Source organism: Drosophila mauritiana, chromosome 2L (genome assembly GCF_004382145.1).
Source record: "Drosophila mauritiana strain mau12 chromosome 2L, ASM438214v1, whole genome shotgun sequence".
Lineage (NCBI taxonomy): Eukaryota > Metazoa > Arthropoda > Insecta > Diptera > Drosophilidae > Drosophila > Drosophila mauritiana.
Genome location: NC_046667.1, coordinates 17304290 through 17326103, shown reverse-complemented (window position 1 = coordinate 17326103; position 21814 = coordinate 17304290). Strand labels below are relative to the sequence as shown.

General features: G+C 38.7%; 1 protein-coding gene across 1 annotated transcript in view; it reads left to right on the top strand.

The window, feature by feature from the left end:
- Window positions 1-909: 909 nt before the first annotated feature.
- LOC117150771 (neural-cadherin) overlaps window positions 910-21814 on the top strand; it is a 122562-nt gene continuing 101657 nt past the window's right edge. The window contains exons 1-2 of the mRNA XM_033317810.1: window positions 910-1352; window positions 17436-17487. The gene's annotated coding sequence lies outside the window, so the exon portion shown is untranslated. The remainder of the gene's footprint in view (window positions 1353-17435; window positions 17488-21814) is intronic.

Sequence of the window (21814 nt, the reverse complement as noted above, 5' to 3'; positions counted from 1 at the left end):
TATTAAAAAAAATTATTGATGTTTGGACTTAGCCGTAGAGGGCTGTTTCAATAACAATTTGGCCACTTCCACTCTGACACCTTTAAATATAGTTTTCTTTCAAATATAGTCGAGATAAACGCCTACAGCGTTCCCTCTTATTTCTTTTAGTGAAAATGCAAAAGCCGGGTGTTCATTCAAAACATAAACAAAAGCGTTCATTTTACCGGCACCACGGATGAACTCACTCCCGTCAGCGCTCCCCTTCTCTCTTCGTCCATCCATCTCTTTCTGTCTCGCGGTGGAGCACAAAACAAGAATAACAACCGAGACGCTCTTACCAGGCAGAAGACATGTACATCAGCATCGCCGATGATCGTGGGTTGCTTTTATGCCTCGCTTTTCAGTTCGATTTGAACACGCGAGCGGGAAGCTTCGTTGAAGGCGAACGAACGAGCGGTCGGAAAAGCCGTTTTTATTGGCGGGAGAGCGCGTGAAAAGTGCACGCTGTTTAAAAAAAAAAGAGTGTGTGTTGACGAAGGAGTTAAACAAAAAAGGTGCGGAAAATTGAGGAACGGTCGCGGATGTACACAAAATATGGGCATAAATTGGGGCTCCGAGAAAAAAGAAAAGCCTAAACAGAATAATTTAAACTCTTCATAAGTAACTTACAAATATTTAAATTTTGTAAAGCCATAATATAACTTGTTACTTCTATTTTTAAAACCATTATAATAATGATTAAAGTGCTAGTTTTGCATTTAAAGAATTCTAACAAATTTGCATAGTGTTTTCCTTCTAACTGAATAATACAATTAATCTTGAGCATTATTCCCGGTGTGTTTGCGCCGTTTGCTTACATTAAAGTTTCCCCATTTTCGATGCCTTTAAATCTATTTTTAGAGCCCAGTGCGTTTTCCTTTTCATTTTGGAGCCCCAATCCCGTTACCGTACATTTGCATCTCGCCCTAGCATTTCCGTTGCGTGTGCAAAAATCGACAGAGGAAAACAAGAGCAGCAGAATGCCAAAGTGCAGTGATGTGAGAAAATAGAGAAGGAAAAATATTGTATATTTTTAAATATTCGCCCTCAAGGCGGGCCCAGCAATACAGGCAACCGAAAATAATAAGAACTGAAAACAAGAACAGCCCTTTGGAGATTTGCCCCCTGCTAAAAGTGCGTTGCATGTGTTTCTAATAATGAAGTGTTTATTTTGGGCGCCCGCAAGTGAAATGCATTTGAAATGCCACAGCGATTGAGCAGCGACTCGAAATCAAGAGATAAATAAAATTCGGAAATTCAAAGTGCTTGTATATTCGTTGTGCTTTTTTATGCCCGCCTTCCATTTTTTGGATTGGATTATTTCCCTGGCGGTAAGCATTCTCTATCAGATATCTTCAATAGAGGCAAACAAATTGTGATTTATGCATTTGTTGTGAAATATTTTCGCCGCCTGTGCAATCTTCTCGGTTGCTCGTCGGCGTAAAAGTATCTTTTATTTAATGGCTACAATCTCCCAGTTTTCGCCTTCTTTTTCTGTACTTTCGGAGATTTTATCTTCTTTGATGTAATTTCAGTAATTTGGTTTAATGTTTTAACAGTTCGTTTCAAGTCAAATGACTGCAGGCTACACTTCCAGATACTTTTACTATATTTCTGGTGTGCTATCCAGATTAAATGGGGAATGCAGATGGGATAGATTTATTTAGATATATAGTCTTATATTTTGGGGGTTTGAGGTTAAGGAATATTAATACTCACTCATTATTTATTTTTTCCACATCTGTTAATAAATTTAAAAAATGTGTTAGATTGTATTTGTTTTTTGCAGTCAGCCTTTCTGTCACTTTTGCGTATTCATCACTTTAATTCAAATCTTTTTGTCACACACATCTACAATTTCTTTTGCTCCCAAAAGAAACTTTATCCGTGAAACAAAATCTCCTACTTGATGCATTCCATAGCTTAGTAGCTATTTTTCTTTTGACAGTCACTGAAATGTCAACTTCTGGCCACGTTCAACCAGAGACAATAACAAACAACGCCTTGGAGGGAAACTTTTAAACAAGGCCCACAAATCATATTAGACATCAGCGCCAGCAGCATAACAGTAAAACTAGGCTCTGCCACGCCCCCAAGCCCCACTCCCACACGCCCCTACGCACACCGCCTTGGAGAAGGGTAAAGTGCATAGGGACAAGCCGAAACCCCAGCAACTATTTTGCACACATAAATCTGACTTATGGCACCCACTTGCAAGCACACACTCACTCAGTGCGTGGGAGGCAGCTCGAAAGGGGCGTGGCAAGGCCCCTTAGCTACACAGGAAAAAATACGAAACACCTACGCAATTCGGCATATATGAGAGGCAATCAAATAACAGCAAGGTGCTAAATGTACTACAAATATAGGGGTTATTATGATGAATGCTTGAAAATCGTACTATCTAAAGCTCAATTTCTTAGTTGTACTTTTGGATACATATTCAAATAGAATTTTATTTTATTATTTCATCATTTTCTGATAGTTTTTATAAAATTAAATATTGTATTCCTTTATAAATCACAATTTTTTCAAAATAAGATTTGTCTGATATTTTAAATGCATATATGCTAGTGTGACTATAATTTGTGTCCCAACTTGAGTTGGCCAGAATTTTCCTCAGTGCATGTAGCCATTCCATTCCGAGTGCCTCCTTGTTGATGATGTGTCTCTGTTAACAGACCGCGAGCGCTTTTGAAAATGAAAAATGCTGATAACTGCAACAAATCACTGACTCAATCCGACGCTCGGCGCAAATTGCAAGTATGCGAGCTCGTTCATAAAAACATCATTTATGAGGGGGAGTCCACTGGGCTAAGAGCACCTTTTGTCTAAGCCCGGGCCCAAAAAGTGGCGCCTAATGATGAATGCAATTGCCGCAATTTGATATTACTATTATGGCCAGCAAAAACAGGAAAATGTTTGCCAGCGCAAGTTGGGCGGATTGGGGAAAAAATGGGGAGGAGCTTTAGAGAAGCTGCAACTCGTAAAATGAAAAGCGTTTTTCGGTGTTTGCATTTGCCAGCTTAATGCTCGAGAGGCAATCGAGGAATTTAACCTTTTGCCAGATCAAAAATCGTGTTTGTTGTTATACACTTGGCTCGAAAATGTAATTTCGCGGCTTTAAAATGGGCTAAAATGGCTGGGGTCGCAGTTTAAAGGAGCTAGTGGTTGTCATCTTCCAGTTAATCGCAATATAAGAAAGAAACTATTTAAGGAACTATTTAAAATTCAAGATTTTTGTTTTAATTAAGTTTTAAATTGGTCAATATTCATGTGATCATTCTTACGTAATGGGCATATCGAAAGAACTACTACTTTCAAGCAAGTCTCCTTAATAATCGAGTGTCATGAGTGTATACGATTTTTAATCCGATACATAGTTGCATAATTCCGGCTTAAGCCGTCTCTCCCCATGACAGTTTTTCCTTTTGAATGCGAATGTCATTATTTAATGGCAAGGGCATTCGAGATTCGAGCACTCGCTTTGCTATATTTTGGATTACTGTCTCTGGAATTGACAGACGAAAAATACGGCGAAAATGGTTAACCGAAATGGAATGATATACGAAATAAAGCTGGATCTGAAAAGCTGGATAGCGGAAGACGATGATGAAGATGCGCGCGAAAAACGTGACGAGCGATTTGTGGGTTGAATTTTATACAACCTTTATTCGTAGAAAACAACACCAACAAATGACAGTGGGAAATGTGCCTTCGATGAAATACGGTTGGCAGAAGCGGCTTTCAAAAGTTTTTAAGTCTATTCAATACAGAATGTCAAGTAAGCGAAGATGAAATGGGTGAAAATGGGGGAGAACAAGTGGCAGACAAGATAACTTAAAATATTGCACTGTAGATAGTTTAATAATATTGACAGTTTGGAATTTTTGACATTAATGGCCGCGCTAACTTCTTCCGCAAGGTTCCAGCTGTCTTTATTCCAAAATGGAACCGAAAAGCATATTCAGATTACGTATATTTCACTTCAGATACTTTATCCGTACAAGCGCACTATATTGCAACCCACAATCGGATGATTCTCAGTGCCCCATCTTCTTATTTTCCAGTCCCTCTTTCGCTGTCTTCCAGTGTCTGGCATTTGCTAAATTTTTATTTGTTCCCACAGTTTGTCGTTTGGCATAAATACATCGTTAGCGGCAGTTTCAGCTTTGGCTTCAGCCTTAACTTCATCTCGAGCTCAGCTCTGCAGCTTCACCTCGAGATCTTTGTGGAAATAGAGGAGGAAAACTGGCAGGAAGCTGCAGACAAAAAGCCGCATAGACGGAGACAAAAACTCGGGCCATAGTCGCAGTCTTAGACGCTGTCTTAGTCGTAATAGTAGTTATTGCCTTACATGCACGTTTAATGTTCTTTGGAGGCGGTGCGACAGCTAAACTAAAACAAATCCGAGTCCTAAGAAAAGCAAAAGCAGGTGGAAAACGTAGGCGAACTGTGAGATACTCTTTACGTGAACGAGCATAAATTAGGCTAGGTTTTATATTTCCAATAAACTTAAACTGCATGGCTTTTGCTTCTGAGAAGTTCATGTGTATGCATAATCTATAATAACTTTACATACTAGTTATAAAGGGAGGTTATTAATAAATTGAAATGTAATCTTCATGTATTAAAGAAGTTACAGTAGTTATTTGAAAATTATACATAAATGGCTGCCTAATTGAATCATTATAAATTTAAAATGAAACACAAACTGAAATTATTCAATTAAATTTAGTAGTCGTAAACTTATTTGAGGCACATAGGCAAGTTGGTTTGGAATGTTGAAGTGTCTCCCGTTTTATAGGGTATTCTAAACGTAAGCCCCTATATGTCGTGCCCCTGTAACCCCGCTTTCTTCGCCCCCGCTGGAGTCTACTGCCCTGAACTCTGGGGGCACTCCGACCCCTCTGCATCCCACTGGAATGGCAAGTGAAGTGTCTGTGAAATGGTGCACAAGTGAAAACAACAAATGGGTCGCCTTGTCGGAGCATCTCCGAAGTGGCTTCCAACTCGGGCTCACGTTTTTGTTTTTTATTTCGCCGTCGATTAGCTGGCAGTTCATGTCAATGTCTGCCCCCCGTACAGTCTTACCCCTCTACGGCGTACATGTAAACTTTTTCTGCACAATTGCTCATCACGTTGAGCTGCCGCAGCTTGAGTTCTCCCCTCGTTCTTCGAGAATGAGGAATTGTCGCCGATTGTCACTTGTCCCTCGACATTTTTTTTGCATTTGCTCTACTTATAAATCAACTGAATTCATAATTTTTGCAGGCGTCTTTTGCCGACTTTAATTAAGTTCAGCCAAAGGGGTTGGCTCCCCATCTTAGCCCTCGGCCACTCGAAAGAGGATGTGCCTGTTTATTTATTCGAAACTTTTTTCAGCAAGGCTCGGTCTCATGCTAAAATGTGTTTTCGAGTTCATTAAGCGGGTTGTGTCGAAAGAACCGCGAAAATCATCTGGAAATGTGAACAGCGAAGGTTGCGAATATGTTTACATATAGGTTGTGAAAGAAATAAACATCAGCTATAAACATAAGCGAATATTTATTTCTCATGCTGATACAAGCATTTTATAAATTTTAATTTCATATTCATTCAACCTAATCCCAGCTCACAAGCATATCTGCACTTTTGCTAGAAACTAAACAATTATTGGCTTAACCGCAAATAATTATGTGTAAGCCAACACTTAATTACCCATTCAAAATCAGAGACCCAGCACTTTGCCATTCAATTCACCCAATAATGCCTACAATTATTCGGAAATCTCTCGTAGAATATTTCAATAATCCCAAAAGCCGAGATCTATTCAAACCCGCACCTCCTTGGGCATTCTCTTACAATCGGAGATGCCAAAGTCAATGCCAGAGCTAATTCGCCACGACTTATGAATAGCCGGTGAGGATGAGGATGGGGATGGGGATCTTGGGAGGAACTCGGTGGCGGGAGCACAAACTGATTTGGCTACCACTTAATGTCCCCCTTATCGAGTCGAAAAGTCCCCCCGAGGTGCTGCACGTTCGCTCGACTCCTCCATCTCCATCTCCATGGGCCAATAAACATATTAAAGACGTGCCACAAAAGCAATTACTTAGGCCGAAAGGTAGGAAGGCATGGATGTGCAGCGGATATATGCAAATGGACTGGCACATATGAGCAGGCCCGGCTAGTTTGTCAACCAATTTGAGAGGCCCGGCTCGTGAGAATCTTTTTGCTTTTTTTTCTTTTCTTTATGGCCAATGGTAGGAGGGAAAAGGCCTAGTCACGCTCGAGTTTTGGCCCGAAGAGTCGAGTTGTGGCAAGTTAGTTATCTGTGCCCAAAAGAGACACAGACCGGTAAAGAATGCTTTTTGCCAGAGTCTAAAACCGAGAGCACAGAATCCCCCATCCGGAGGGGGCGTGCAAATAAATCTTGGGGCAATTACCAGCCCCAGACGCCCAAAACGGGCCAAGGCTAAACGGGTTCACAAGTGTTTGGCCAGAATGCTGTGTGTGACCTTTTATGGCTGGACTGGAATCGCAGTCGAAGCTGAAGCTGAAACTGAGGCTGTGAATACTTTTTACCTCTGCATTGGAAAGAGGAACTCTACGCTGCACTGCCTGCGACTTAGACAATTTTTAAATTGTCTTCCTCCCGCTCGACTGCGTTTGGATTTATGGTCAAAAGATCTCAGACATGTTTTGTGCCAGGAGAGCACTTTAAAAACGCTAAACAGTTTCCTGGGAAGCACTAGCAAAATTATACACTCAAATTACGGTCATAGAGTGGACAAATGCGGTAAAGGACTCTAAATGTACATCTTTGTTTAAATTATAGGGTTTAAGCTTTACTTATTACTAGCTGGATCAAATAAAATTATAGAAATTTCTTAAAGCTTATGCCCATATTATTTAAATAATAATTTAATAATAATATATAAAATCTATAAAAGTTGTGTTTATAAGGAAAAAACTTACCTGTAATCTCTTTTAAACATATTTAGTTAATGAAAAATAATCTTGAACCCTAGCATTAATGGTTGATATTTCTATAATATTTATGTTTAATGGCATGATTTGAATAGCATAATTTTTCTCCCTGTGCAGCCCAGCATTCCGCCTGATTGAAGGCACGCCAAACTATGCAGCACAGATGTACTATGGCCAAGTGGAGCTGGTCGATCTATGGGATCGAACGATCCTACGTTCCGATTCGATCTCATGGTCCTGGCCATTTATTTATTTATCTGAGCCTCTTTTCATGTCGTCAACTTGTTGTGACTTTGTTTGGCATACGTAATAACATGAGGAACCGCAGCAACCACTTGGAGCACCCAATCGAGCCTCCATTGGGGCCAACACAGATCACTGACTGATCATCAATTCGCTGATTCTCCTTGGCTAAATGCTTAATGTCATTGCTGTGTTGTTGTTGGCTGCTTGTAGGTTGTTTGTTTGTTTGGTTGCCAGAGCCAAGCTTTATTTGTTTGGCATGTTTTATCTGCACCTTTCATGTTCGCATGTAATTTACTTTTGACTCGCCACGATCATCAGTCTTGGCCGACGAGAAGTTGCGTTGAACTGCTTTCTTAGTCAGTCTTTGTGCGCGTTTTTCAGTTAATTAGCTTTTGACTTGTCGCTGATTTGATTTGGCTTTGATTTGCGCTGGCAGCTTGACTCTGACTGATCTTCCTCACTCTGCCGTCAATTGTTCATGTGAAAAGCACGAAACGGGCATTTTCCTAAGTGCTTAAATGGAAATTCAAGTGGAATTAGTTGCCTAACGAGTCGGGCAATTATCGGAAGACACTAAGCCGGCGTAGAAAAGTGCGACAGAGGCCCAGAGAAATAGATCGATCAATTAGGTAATTAGAGCTATAAGCGTTCAGTCCTATTCCTTCTTAAGTGAGAAACGATTCTACTCTTAGAGGCCACGAGAAAACCATTGGAATCAAAAGTGGTTGAAGTAGCTCAAGAACTTATGGAGCGATAGCTTCCAAGAAGCGAATAAAAATAAAACAGATGCGACAAGATAGAAAAACTTTATCAAGTACGGGAAAATTCTTAGAATGCTTAAGTATTCAAGTGGCCATTAATTGCTTGAGAATATCGATTATTTCGCTTGTGCTATTTATAAAAAAAAATTAAATAGACTGCTGGTAAAACGCTATCTATTTTGTGTCGAGATTGACTATGCACAAGAGTCAATTACCTATGGTAACCTTTTTACTTGCCCAAAACCAAATTCAAAAAACCGGAATAAACCGTTTTGTCTTCACCTCCGCATCCAGTTAACCCAAAAATGCGGCAATTTAAAGATTTATATCACCAACTATCGCAGACAAAGACAAATTGCTACATTAAGCGATAACCGATCTAAGAGAAATAACAACAATTAATTCAATTTGCATTTTGTTTAAATAAACAAGCGTGCGCCGAAGAAAAGGGGAAACAAATTGTAAACGATAACAAAACAAAAATGGAATTTTTGCCATGCATATGCAAATTGAGAAAAAAGAAAAACCCAATACAAATTGAGGCAACGATAGGGATTGCCGATGGCGGAGCCTATCAAAGCCCGAAACGAAATAGTTGTCGGCATGCGATTTTATTGACCATTTCAGATTCAATTAAGGGTAATTTAATTTCAATAATAACTAGATAGGCAAGCGGGGCCAGTCCCCTGAATGGACACAAAAGATACTCGCACACATGTATCTGTATCTTGGCCGCACATGTATCTGCTGGATATCGTGGAAATCAACGTCATTGCGGTTCATACCGATGGCTTTTGATTTTGGCGTCTAGTTCTGGCCATAGTTACAGTTATGGGCACACGGAAATTTTCTAAAAAACTTTGAAAATATCTTACTTACAACTTAGTCAACAGGATTTGTCTGCCCTGAGCTTAGCTGTAATTTTCTTCGTAGAATAATTTAGGTAAATTAAAAATGTGTCTATGTATAATGTTTAAACTGGTTTTTGACTCTGATTTGAATGTTGCGTGCCTCATACTCTGATGCTGCATGCACTACAATGACTTTATGTACAATTTCATACGGATTGTTTTTGTACTAATGATCTTAATGAAACAGTTTTTGCCCCATTCGAGATTGAGGAAGTTGGTTTGAGTAATGAGTGAGCAATCTCTGTTTTTAAGAGGTAACGCCGTAGTGTGAATGTAATTTGAACCAGAATTAATTACACAGTTATGTCTAATAGCAAATTAAGTGAAGAAGCACTTAGAGAAAAAATGCGTACACACAAAATATATTTAGTTTAATTTCAGCAGAAAATAAACACTCTTTGCTTTAGTATATAAGAGTTATAAAATATCTAGATAAAATTGTTCGCCTTCTTCATAAGAATATTTAATACATAATATTCAAATCAGACAGCAATTTTATTTGATAGAAAACCAAATAAAAACCCATCCACTGAAACTATTGACACATACTTCCCGCAGTCACCTGTCGAACCCACTTTCCACCCAAAGCATTTTTTAATTTAACTGCCACCGGCTCAATTTCAGCTAATTTGCTCATCACTTGACCAAACACTCCATTTGGCCGACAGAAAAAGTGACCCCAAAATAATTTTTAGCCGTTGATATGGGATCCGGACCCTTTGAGACGTATTTTTGTTGTGGTCAACCGCCGGCCGTTGTTGGTTTTTGGATTTTTGTAGGTATTTAATTTGCTGTTTTGGTCGCGTGCAGCGTCCGTCCGCTGGTAGTGACGTTTTTTTTTTTCTTTACTTTGGGCCAAAACAAAAGGTGGCTCACGCAAATGTCGATTTTTGTTTCTTTCGCTGCGTTTTGTTCGACATTTTGTTGGGGAATTTGAATTTGTTGGGCGCCAGTGCGTGTTGAATGCGTTTTACAAACAAAAAAAAAAAAAAAAAACAAGGAAAGAGAACTGAGAAAAAATTATGACAAAAACAGCAGCCGCCGTGAAAATGTTTGGCTTCGGCCATTGCCAAACACACAACGCACATTGTATCTATGTTAATTAATTAACAATTAATTAGGTGCACCAACCACGACATCGACCCCGTCGAATTGAATCGATGACGTCCCTAATGGTTAATGATGACTTTTTGAAATTTTTTCGGACCGCTGTTTTTTTTTATCCACTGTTTTTATTTGGGTTTGGCCCCGTTTCCCCACACATTTCGGGTTCGTTGGGTTAGCGTGCCTAACCGATATGTTTGGCCAAGAAGGAAAGGAAAGAAAAACAACCGAAAAAAAGGCAAAGAAGCCGCTGAAGTTGCCCCTGCCCCAAAAATATATTTATTTTTTTGAGCTCATCTCGTGCGGGTGCTGCAAACCTTCCGTGTGTCGTTTTGTTATCGGTCGCGTTTATCAAATGCGAGACAGCTTTTTATTAGACAATCCCCGTTGCCCGACCCGATCCCACTTCTTTGAGGCATATGAAATTGATTAATACAGCATGATAAATATTTTCAAATTCCGTTCAATTTCTTCGATATCTCTGAGCTGCCATTAAGCCCATGATCTATAGTTGTTCGATAAGTTTGTGTATGTCGGGGTGCAGCCTCCCCTGATAATGACGAGTGGAAGCGTATCAAAAGCAATTTCGGTCGAAAGTCTGTTGGTAATGGATAAATGTGAACCTTATCTCAAGGAAAAATGATTAAAAATTACGAATTAAAATGGAGGCAAATATTATCAGGGTCTCGGATTAATCTGGAGAACAAATCATGGGAAAGTAGAAAGCGTTGAATTTCAGATTTTCCAGTAAATTACAATCTAGGATAAAGTTGAATGAAATTAATAGTACAGCTTAATGGATTGTTGATACAGCTGGCAGAAAAAGCAAAACAAACACGTTTTTGTTTTACTAATTATTAATAAGTTTAATATATTAATTCAATTAATGAAAACCGCACTTGATAAGGGGCACATTTTAATTAAAATATACTGATTTAGGGCTCAAAGAAAACACAAGCGCCTAAACCGAGCATTTAACAAGTGCAAAATCTTTGCATAAATCTGCTAATCTGTGTGCCTTGCCACCTCGAAAACAAATGGCTTAGAGAAGCGCCAGAATGGAGAATGAGTCAGAAGGGGAATGTTTTGGCCAAGCCCAGAGTTGAAAACAACTTCCGGCAGAAAGTAAACTTTCCCTTCCAGCAAAAAAGGGTTTTCTTTATCTATAGAAGGTTAACAAACTTCGCGCCCAGGCAATAAAATTCTGCAGGGCGAGGCATTTCCCATCCCTAAATCACCCAGAGCCTAATACAAATTGCTTGCATGTCTGAGCATTTTATGACAATGGACTTCTTCAGACTGTTAATTAATATGTGCGGAATGAGTTTGAAATCCCTGCGATTTATTTGGCCAAGCCCTGGCCTCTCAGCCAGTCATTTGGAGCATAAATGACTGATTAATAATATGGTAAAAAGATATATGGGTTTATTTGCAACAAATAAGCATATGTTTATAATAAATCAAAAGCGAAATTAATTAAAAATAAGCTAGAGCATGGGTGGAGAAATCAGAGCATGAAATGGATATTTGTTGATTGATTGGATATTTGTTGTGTCGATGGATGTTGAAAGCCTAATATCATTACAAATATTTTTAATTTTATGCATGATGCCTGGTTACCTTGCATTTCTTAGAAGCGGCTTAAAAAATGAATAACAGATTTAATATGTATAATCACCATGTGAAATCCTTATAAAAGAGGTATATGTACCAATGATGAAATATAACGCATCTGTGAAATGATAAATGATGTAAATGCAGCCCAAGGAATCATTTTTTATGCTAGTTGTTTTGATTTTTTCCCTTTTACGGAAGTCGGTACAAAAAATGCCGACATCATCGCCATCATTATTATAAACGACAGAAGTCACAGTAATGGTAGCAACAAAAGTTTTTTGAGCAGCTACTTAAAGCTCGTGCTCAATATTATTTATGCACAAGTTCGTTAGAATTATTTCGATCATTTCTGTCACTCCAATTCATGAGCAATCGTTTGGGGGAAATGCTCTTCACTTCCTTATTTATTTATACAAAAGTTTTTGTTTATGAGGCTCTCTGGCATAAATGGAGCAAACCACTCACACAATGGTCACAGCTGGGGGTTTTTCGGGGCGGAGAAAGACATTTGGGCTCCATATGATAAATGATGATGTACGCAAATTTGCTTATGACTGCAGGCATTCTAATTGATGATCATGTGTGAGAATACTTAACAGGTTCCTTTTCAATTGCAGCTGAGAACCTTTGCGTTAATCGTTTAAATACACAGTTTTTTTTTTTGATTTTCTGTTCGCCTTTGAAGTTGGTAAGCCGCTTTAACCTAGTTGCCCTAGTCGTTAAGCTTACTTTCTGCTTTTAATTGCACTGTAAAAACCATCCCTAATGACCCAATTCAGTAAGCAAATTAAACCACAGGATTTATGCTGATTTACACACGAAAACTCCTCCTGTTCGTACAATTTTTCAGCTTAAACCCTAACTATGGCCATAAAATAGCCCCAAGAAAGAACAAGGCATAAAAATGGACGAAGGGCGGGCGGCTCGAGGGAAATAAATCAATATTTAAATTTTATTAGCCGCATTCAACGGGGCGTGTTGGCCATGTTATCATCATCATCATCAAACTCTGGGCAATTGTAATTAATTGTTAATGTGGCTACATACATAATATATATAATTTGCTTATTTTGTGCAGCAAATATTTGCTTAACCACTAATTTACACACAACACTGACCATGCGGGATTCAAAGAGTTAACGTCGGTCAATGCCTGTGGCTTTAATGTATTTTTTAAATTTATAATGACAGGGCAGCCATAATGTTAATAAACGAATATTCTCGGGGGCTTTTAAATTCAGGAAAAAAGTCAATGAAAAAGTTATTAATGAAATATTAACATTTTATATGATTAATAAATACGCCTTGAGGGAATGAAAAATTAAATTTTTCATTTTCCAGTGACCATTTAAAAATATTTGACTTTAATGAAAATGTGTAATGGCAAAGTAAAAAAATACATTTTATCGAGTCTCTTAATATTCGTCAGTCTAGCCAATATCTTGTTAAAGTGAACGGTTCGTCCTTAGTTTTATTGACAAATTACTTTATCAAATGCTGATCAGGGGAGAAAAACAGAGAAAATAGTTCCTCCCTTTGCTGGCGCTGAAAGAGGACGAAAGTGGGGAGTGCTCGATTCTCGATGGGCGGCAAAAGATAATGATTGTCTTGCTTGGATGCTCGCTCAAGAGCAGTGGGTGGGGCGGTGGAAATGTTTGAAATGGTGGAAGTGGGGGGTAAATGGCACTCATACATAATGATTATGAGGCCACTTTTCTCATAAAAATTCTAGCGGCAGCTCCACGATAATGATGCTGATGGTTAGATGGAATGGGATGCGAAATGCCACTGATGATGTCAAAACAAGCAACAAATTGGGTTCGACCCGCAAACACTTGTCATGGATTGAATCATTGATATTTTCCCTGATTACACTCCACATCATAATCATTATATTTTATTATAGTAAACGGTTGGCTTTGTTTTATCAGCTGGGCACAAACATCCAAAGGCTAGCGATCTAATAACAAAGGCAAATAATCAGAGGAGACTCCTTCTTGATTTTCTTGGCATTTGTGTAAGAGTCGTTTTGCGGTATTTTATCTTTGAAATAAGATGCTTGCAAAGCTTTTCCGGTGTTTCTTTTACCCTTTTCCACAACTGCCCCCTGCAAGCCTGTTAAGGAGATTTGCTTAAATTGACTTTAATTTTATTAAACTAATTTGAGTGGGTACATCTTGAGCAAATTGAATTGAGTTAATTAATTGAGAATATTTAGATTGGGACACATTACTTATTTATACATCTTTTACAAGTACAAATTCAAAAGCAGCCCCTCAATTTTTTGGCTTGGCTGTTAAATCAAATGAATACTGTTTTTAAACTATTGTCACTCATAAAATATTCCGATGCTAAGGATTATGTGCCACAATAAACATATTTCATATTCAAATCTTTATGAGCATCAGAATTTTGCAGGCTTATTTCACATTTTTCGTTTTAATTATACTCTATCATTTGTTCAAAATAAACCATAATAAATATAGCAGTTTTCGTTGATTTAAATATTTTCATCTGAACGATAATCGCCAAAATTAAGCCAATAATGTGCAAATATTTTTGTTTTACCCACCATTTAATGGCCTTGCCCAATCGATTTGCTGTTCAACTTTCCCCATTAATTTAAAATTAGTTTTCATTCGATGCCCAGTCTGGCTTTGATCACTTTGTTCCGTAAGCTGACCGCACGGGATTCGATTCAATTTACCCACTCCGAGCGCACAATGCAATATGTTTATCAGTTTATTGATTTTCGAGGGTGCAAACAAACAAACAGACGGACGGGGCAACTCCCCTGGGGAAAAGTGGAAATGGGGAAATGTGTGCACAACTTGCAGCTGGAAGCTGTGTGGAGCTGGCTGGCCAAGACTTATGTCAAATGGCACAAGATCAAATATCCTGTGGTTAAAATGCGATTCAGTGATAAATCGGACGCACATGTGACAGGGGGAGGTGGGGTGGGGGTTGGTATGTAGCACAAACAAATAAAGTTGGGGCACTGGGGCCAAGGGTTACCAAATGGGGTCGTTAGAATGCATACCCACCCATCAATTCGGTCGCCGTTTCCTCGGGAAAACTCCTACATTAGTCTCCTTCGGCTTGGATTTTCTCCCACCGCGGTTCATGTTCGTGTTGGTTGCGGTCGAAATTAAATTGCCATCTCCAACTTCCTTGGCCATTTTCATTTTTATGGGATCTGCGCTGCTGCAGCCCCCCATTCAAGGTTTTTGTTTCCAACTGCAGGTACGTGCAAAGTGCCGGGCCAAAACCAAAAACTAAAAAAAAACACAGGAAACTGGGTGGAGGGAAACAGTTTTTTCAACGCTAAATGGATAAATGGAATGGCCGGGTTAAGATAGCTTCATGTTGATACTCGAGTATTCTCGGTTACCGTTGCGCTTAATGCATTTGATTTGCACTCGGCTGTGTCCCTTTTAGCCATCTTCCTCTTACCTGTCCGCCTGTCATCTTTGTTTACTTGTTATCACCACGGGCAATGGTAGGTAGTGGTATATATTTCTCAAATCCACACTTTAAAAGCGATTTTCTAACCTCTTAGCTTTATAAAAGAAAGTAGACTGAATTTGATACTATTTTGTGTTAGTTGTATTTTTATGTAATATTAGATAATTTGCAACTCAACTTTGAAACCCAATTTACAGGGCATGCACAAACTCATCGCAACTGACAGCAAACTTTCCCTTCCTGTGTGCTTCCCTCTTTTTTCATGCAATTTTGTAACTTAACTAGGGTTCATTCATTTAGCAATGTCAACAGTTGGCTGACCAGAGGCGTCTCCTTTGTTCGAATGCCCGAATGAATGAGCGAATGCCCGACTGACTAACTGAGTGATTGAATGGATGAGCGTTTGGGACTGGGCTTGGGTTCGTGTCAAGTGTCGCAGGCAGCGGAAATCCAAAACCCAGTCACTTCGCCGACTGACGGCTACTACCGACTGCTACTGGCCAACAAACTCAAACTAACTGGCTGAGTGACTGGAATGAATGGAAAAGGGGCGTGCGAAATCTGTGAGCAAAGAAAAATGATACCATCCAATCTAACTGAAATGGAATTGATAAATGATGAGGCGAATGTTGCAGGGCACCCAAGACACTTCGGCCCATCGATTGTTCGCCAGAGCAGCGGCACGCTGCTTTCATTAAATATTTACTGCCGGCTAATTGCAACTGGGATAAGAACTTTAAACGTGAATACAGTTATGCTTAAATCAATAGCTATCTGCAGGATATAATCCTATATGAAGTAACAAGTAAAGTAGTAGTCTCTTTAATTGGTTTTAATGGGCAGTAATGATTTAGTAAAGTTTGATTTATTTTTTAGTAACATATTCTGAATACATCTATAAATTATAAACACTGAGCTAAAGCTACTTTTAGTTTGACCTCAACTGTATAACAACATACACATGTCTCTCTAATGAACTCCACTTGACTTTGAGCACCACCCAGGCCTGCAATTAATTTCACTTTCAATTTACTTTTAATTTTCCCCATTTAACGGGCAATGTGTTGGGCGAGCTTGTAGGAAGCCGAATGCAAATTAATTTTAATTACCATCATTTAGATAATCAAATGAACTTGACCAGAAAAAGGACCAGATGAAGAATTAAGCTACCCTGAAGAGAACTTTAAGTTCAGGCGATACACTGGAAACCAATTAGACTGCACTTAATTATTTAAAACCCATTTTGAAATCAACAATATCCACTGCGAACTTTAGTAACAACAGCTGTTGCATACCATTTTTTCCAAATTTAGGGAACCTCACTTTGAACTAAGTCCAAAGGCTTAATAGAGTATTTCGCTATTATAGTCATTGTTTCTTTGTTTTGTATTAATGTAATTAAAGGCAATTCGATCGTAACTTTCAATATGCAAGCGAACAAATGAAATGTGAAACTTTTGAATCTTCCCCGAGTCTCAAAGCGCATTTAAATCCACTTAAATAAATCCTCTATGCCTTATTCTCTCTTCCTCCATATAGATTGAATAAAATAAACTCTGGAAACTTTTGGCTAATGCCTGGCTTTTCCTCTGCTTTTCTCATTTTGCGGAGGGCTAAAACTTTTCCACAAGTGAAAGGGGGAAAATAATAAACGCTCTCGTGTTTCCATTTTTCTGTGTGTTGAATTTTTGGCAATTTGCTCCGCCAAAGTTATTAATTATTTATTCACTTGTACCTCCTCGTCGTCTCGATTTCGCATATACTCTCTGGATGGCTGCATAAAAGCTTTGTAAATAGTTTTTACTCAGCACTTTACATATATTGAACTGATGTCCTTTTTCGATTCCCTTCATGTGTCGGTGTTTGTTTTGTTCCTAACAACCATTTTATTGCTGGCCAGCACTTCTAGTTGCTGGTCTCTATGACAAGTTTAAGTCAATCCTAGTTAATACTTCTTATTGCTCTGTTGTTCCACTGACCAAAGTCCCATTCAGTGTCTGGTTTGCTTCCTGTTTGCCCTTCCCTCCATTGACCAGTTGACTTCTCTTAACTCTGACATTTTCACAGATTTTTGGCTTCTGGCCTTTGGCTAGGAACCTATCAGCCATGTCCTTGGCATTTGAAATCTGCTTGCATGGGCTGCTGACACTGACCAGAGATGATGCAATCCCAATAATATTGAAACATTTAAGGGCAAATGGAGATATTAATTGTGGGCCATTGCGTTAGTAATAAAGCTGTATGAACTACACATTTACAGTAACAAAGGGTTTATTTAAATTTTATAAAAACGTAAAAGTGTAATTTAATAACACAATATTCATGTTATTTATTTCAGAACTGTAACATTCCAGTGAAATATGTAACTTATTTTGGTGGCCTACAATATTGTAAGTATCTTACCAAATGTCTTAATATCTTAAGTAACATTTGGTTATTGGAGCTTCATTTTAATATGTAAATGTAGCTAGTTTAGTAGTTAACCATTTTAGACACTGCCAATACTCTACTATTATCTCCGCATCATGGAACTTAAATTTAGCATACATACTGTTTCTGCTCCGCAAATTCGTATCGTTTAACAATAAATAAGCAAACAAAAAGCAATAGAACAAAACCGAATGTGAATGACAATCGACCAACGAAATGTATTCGCCGAACTAATGGCCGAAACAATAAACTTTCCAATTCGTTTATGATCAATGTGGAATTTATTGAGCAATATTGCAATGGGCTTATGCCCCGCCGCAAAAACTAATTGCAAAAGTAAAAAAGGACAGACAGTAAATTAAAATGGTTAAATAACGCAGCAACGCATCGAGGAAGTGGAAGTGGAATATCTCCTGTTGTTTCACCCCAGATGAACGGCAGACACATAAATTACCAACAGACAAAGCGGACGTGCGCATTGTCTGACATTGAAAACAGCAAAAAGTGGGCAGTTCAAAAATATTTGGGTGCTGCAGCGTGCTCAAGTGTCGCAGCTCTAATTTGTTTTGGGTTTTTGGTCCACTCTAATGGGGTTTTCGCATGCGGCGGACACGACGGACACAGCTGAAACCAAAACTGAAGCATAGAAGTGGGCACAGCTTAATTAGCAGAGTGAACCAGACACTTGAAACTTTCGGTTCTGGGTGGTCCTAAAGCCCCTGCAAATGCCATCAAGAACTCATTTCCGGCAGTGCGAAGGGCGAGTGAAACTTCCCACAGGATCGCCTGCAATTGCAACAAATTTGCAGCCATTAAATTATTAAATGGAGCGCAAACAAATCGCAGAGAAAAGGGAACATGAATCTGAAGGGAAAAAACTTCTTCCTGCCCAATCAAAAGTTGACAACCACAAACTGCAATTCCCCTCGCTGGTTTTTAGTGTTGACTACACTTTTTTTTTAATTGTAATAAAAAAATTTAAGGAAAATAAAAGGCTTCGCAACTTATTTAAAGCAGTAATAAGTTCCTTCACAAAATTATTATTATTATTATTATATGTTAAATGTTATATAACGACAGAATGACCATTGTATATCTATTTCTGTTTTTGAATGGACTTGAAATTAAGCAGCATGACAACTCTGTTGGCTTCCCTAGTTATTCCGTATTTCCCACATCTTGCTTTCCCCTCTAATTATGAGTGTTGTATTTCTGTTGATTAACCTTGCCAGGACTTTGCAACGACATTCCAGCAGTAAAATGTATCTATAACTGCTAGTCTGCGTTCCGCATCTGCATCTGCATGTGGGTGCCCCTACTTTAGCTAGTTCTTTTGCCAGCTCGTTCATTCTAATTGAGTTTGTGAGGCTCTGACAGGAGGGGATGAACAAAAACCACTAGTAACTCCCGCTGCCTTAGGTTTTTGCAGTTGTATACCTCTCACTTGTCGGTCACATTGATGCATGGCTTTTTAATAGAAGGGGCAGCAGGAAAATGAAGATTAACTTCTTACTAGAGGGAAGGATTTATGGTTGGGAATTACAGAAAAAAGGGAACTCAAAAGTGGATGACAGTGAAGCGAAAATGCCTAGGGCTTTATGTTGAAAGCAAAAAGCTGTGTGGAAAGCACAGCTTTGCATTTGATTTACACGCAGTCTTTAAATGGCCTTAGTCAACACTAGAAAGTAGAACACGAGAGAATAGTCAAGTGACGCGACTATAAAATGGCCGTTATTCATTTAAGATGAAAATATGTATGAAAGCAGCAACGCGAGGCGGGTCTTTTAATAAAGGTTCGATTATATTCGACTTAAAAGTGGTTGGTTACATAGTTTTCACGTTTAAGAACAGTTAAATGAGTTTTAGAAGGCGTTGCAATGTCTTCATGCTCTAAGTTGGCCAGAAGTTATAGTTTCCGAGATCTCTACGTTCATAATGACGGAGAGACAGACGTGCGGAGCGGCAGACAGATCAGATATATGTATGTATACCTTATGAGTCGGAAAAGATATATTTTATTGATACCTAATATTTAACGAATCCTGTATAAACTTTTACTCTATGAGTAACGCACGACTATTAGTGCGCTGAAAAAATGTAGTTTGTACTAACATCCATTGGGATATTATATTTAGTAAATTTCCTATCAGCTCTCACTTCGTAAACTTTATACCAACTTTACCAACACTTGAGTGTCTGGCCCTTGAGCAAAACCAATTTGATTACCATTTATATATAATGCTCCATAATGTAATATGATGTGTAAACAATAGGCCTGGCATTAGGACGGGCCTTGTTGCCACTTTTCCCCACCCAAATCAAGGCTTGGGAAAACTTTGACTAAGCCGCAATACAAACTCAAGATGCCGGCCAAAGATGAAAATCAATTTCCACAGCTAAACTGAATTTAGCAAAAAGATGGCCACAATACGATTCGAATACCGACAGAAACTCATCGTTAGGGGTTGAGTTAGGAGAGAAATAAGGAAAGAGACTTCTTCCTGTTTGGATGCCTTGCTTTCTCCATCTTTTTCTTATATATATATCTATATATATATATATATTATACGTTGCTTTTGTTGTATTGGAAAAGTTTATCCGAAGCAAAAATCTATTAAGAAAGTTTTCCCACAACGCAGCAGTTTGGTTATGGTTTTTGTTTTCTCGTCCTGGCTAGAAAACTGTAAAAGTTGCACTTGGCTTTATGAGTTAGTTGTGCTCTGGATTTGGATTTGGATTCGAGTTCGGGTTCGTGTTCGGAGATAGAGGATAAGTGTTAGCGATAGGCCATGGAAACCTTGGGAACAACACTTCGGCATCCGTGTGCCTCCACTTGGCCCAAAGTTCAGTCGGCTGTGCTGCTGCCTGGTTGCCAAATTAGTTTTGCAGTGTACATTGACATAATTTTCCCACGAGCATGTTGCTCGCAATTTGTTTTCATAATTTTCCCTCTGGCATTCGCAGGACCCGCCATTGAGTTTTAATTAACAAAGTTGGCAGTGACAAAAGGCGTTTTGTAATTATAATTTCATTTCCACATTTCTAAAATTATATTTGGCTGCTCTTCGAAGGCTGCTTTCTCCATCAATGCCAGACATATCAATTGTCGTTATTTGTTAGTGTCGCTCCCAACGGACCCCCAAAAACAGACACCCATCTCGGGGAAATTGGTGAATGTCTGGGAGATGCCCCTGAATGTCTGTGGAAAGTGCTTTGAAAAATTGCTTAATGCGCTCGCAGCATGGTGTAAGAGTTCGGGAAATAAAAGCACGAAAAATTGGCAAAGAAAACTTTGGATATTGCATTGCTTTTATTTGGATTTCTTTAAAGTTCTTCTCACTCGTTTTTATATCCCCGGCTTCCTGTCCAGAAGCTTTTGCTGATGCGTGTAAACTTTGGCATTTGCGCAAAATTTAACAGACAAGCTGGAAATGAGGAGGAAAATGTGAAAAGGGGAACAGAGAGCGTACAAAGCCTTGAACTCAACTTGGGGCAAGATAGCTTCGCGAATTTTATGATATTTTTATTACCCTTAAAGTGGGAAGTAATGCATCATGAGGTGCACTTGTACTTATTCATTGCAAAATTAGGGGAACAAATGCTCCCTTTATGCAGCGTATATTTGCTTTTCATTTAAACAAGTTCGTTAAAATCAAATTCTTATGTGCGTAACTTTCCCATTTTTCAATTTATTTATATGTGAAAAATTGTTTGCCACAGCCTCGAATTGTGTTATTTTTATGACCCGACACTTTGATATATAGTGGGGTCATTGCAAACGGGAGCCTTAAAGATCGTAGGCAATCGAATAAAATACTCTACAGCGAAATTCCTATAAACAACTAATGGGAGTGGCATTAACGAAATGTGCCATCAAATTGCAACACTTGAGCGAAACGGCCACCAAAACTGTGACAAAAGAGCCAAGCAGTCAAGATCTCGCGTTGAGGACCCGAACTCATGGTCCCGCTCATGTCAAGAGAAAAACGTGGGGTGTGAGGAATTTGCAGGACGCGTACGTGACTCGAGTTGAGTGTTAAGCCACAGGAATGGCCCACGAAGTGCTGTGGAATCAGCAGGATGTCCGCATGTCCTGCGCCAGTGATGACTGATACTTTCTTGCTTGTGTTTGTTGTCTTAAAATCACTAAAATGTTTCTATAATTAACTATAAATATTCACTTATTTTATGTTTTAAATGTTGTTTTTAACTTAAATGTTTTTTTTAACTAATTATAATATATTTATAGTCTTGGTTATCATCAATATGTGTAGCTATTTGTTGCGA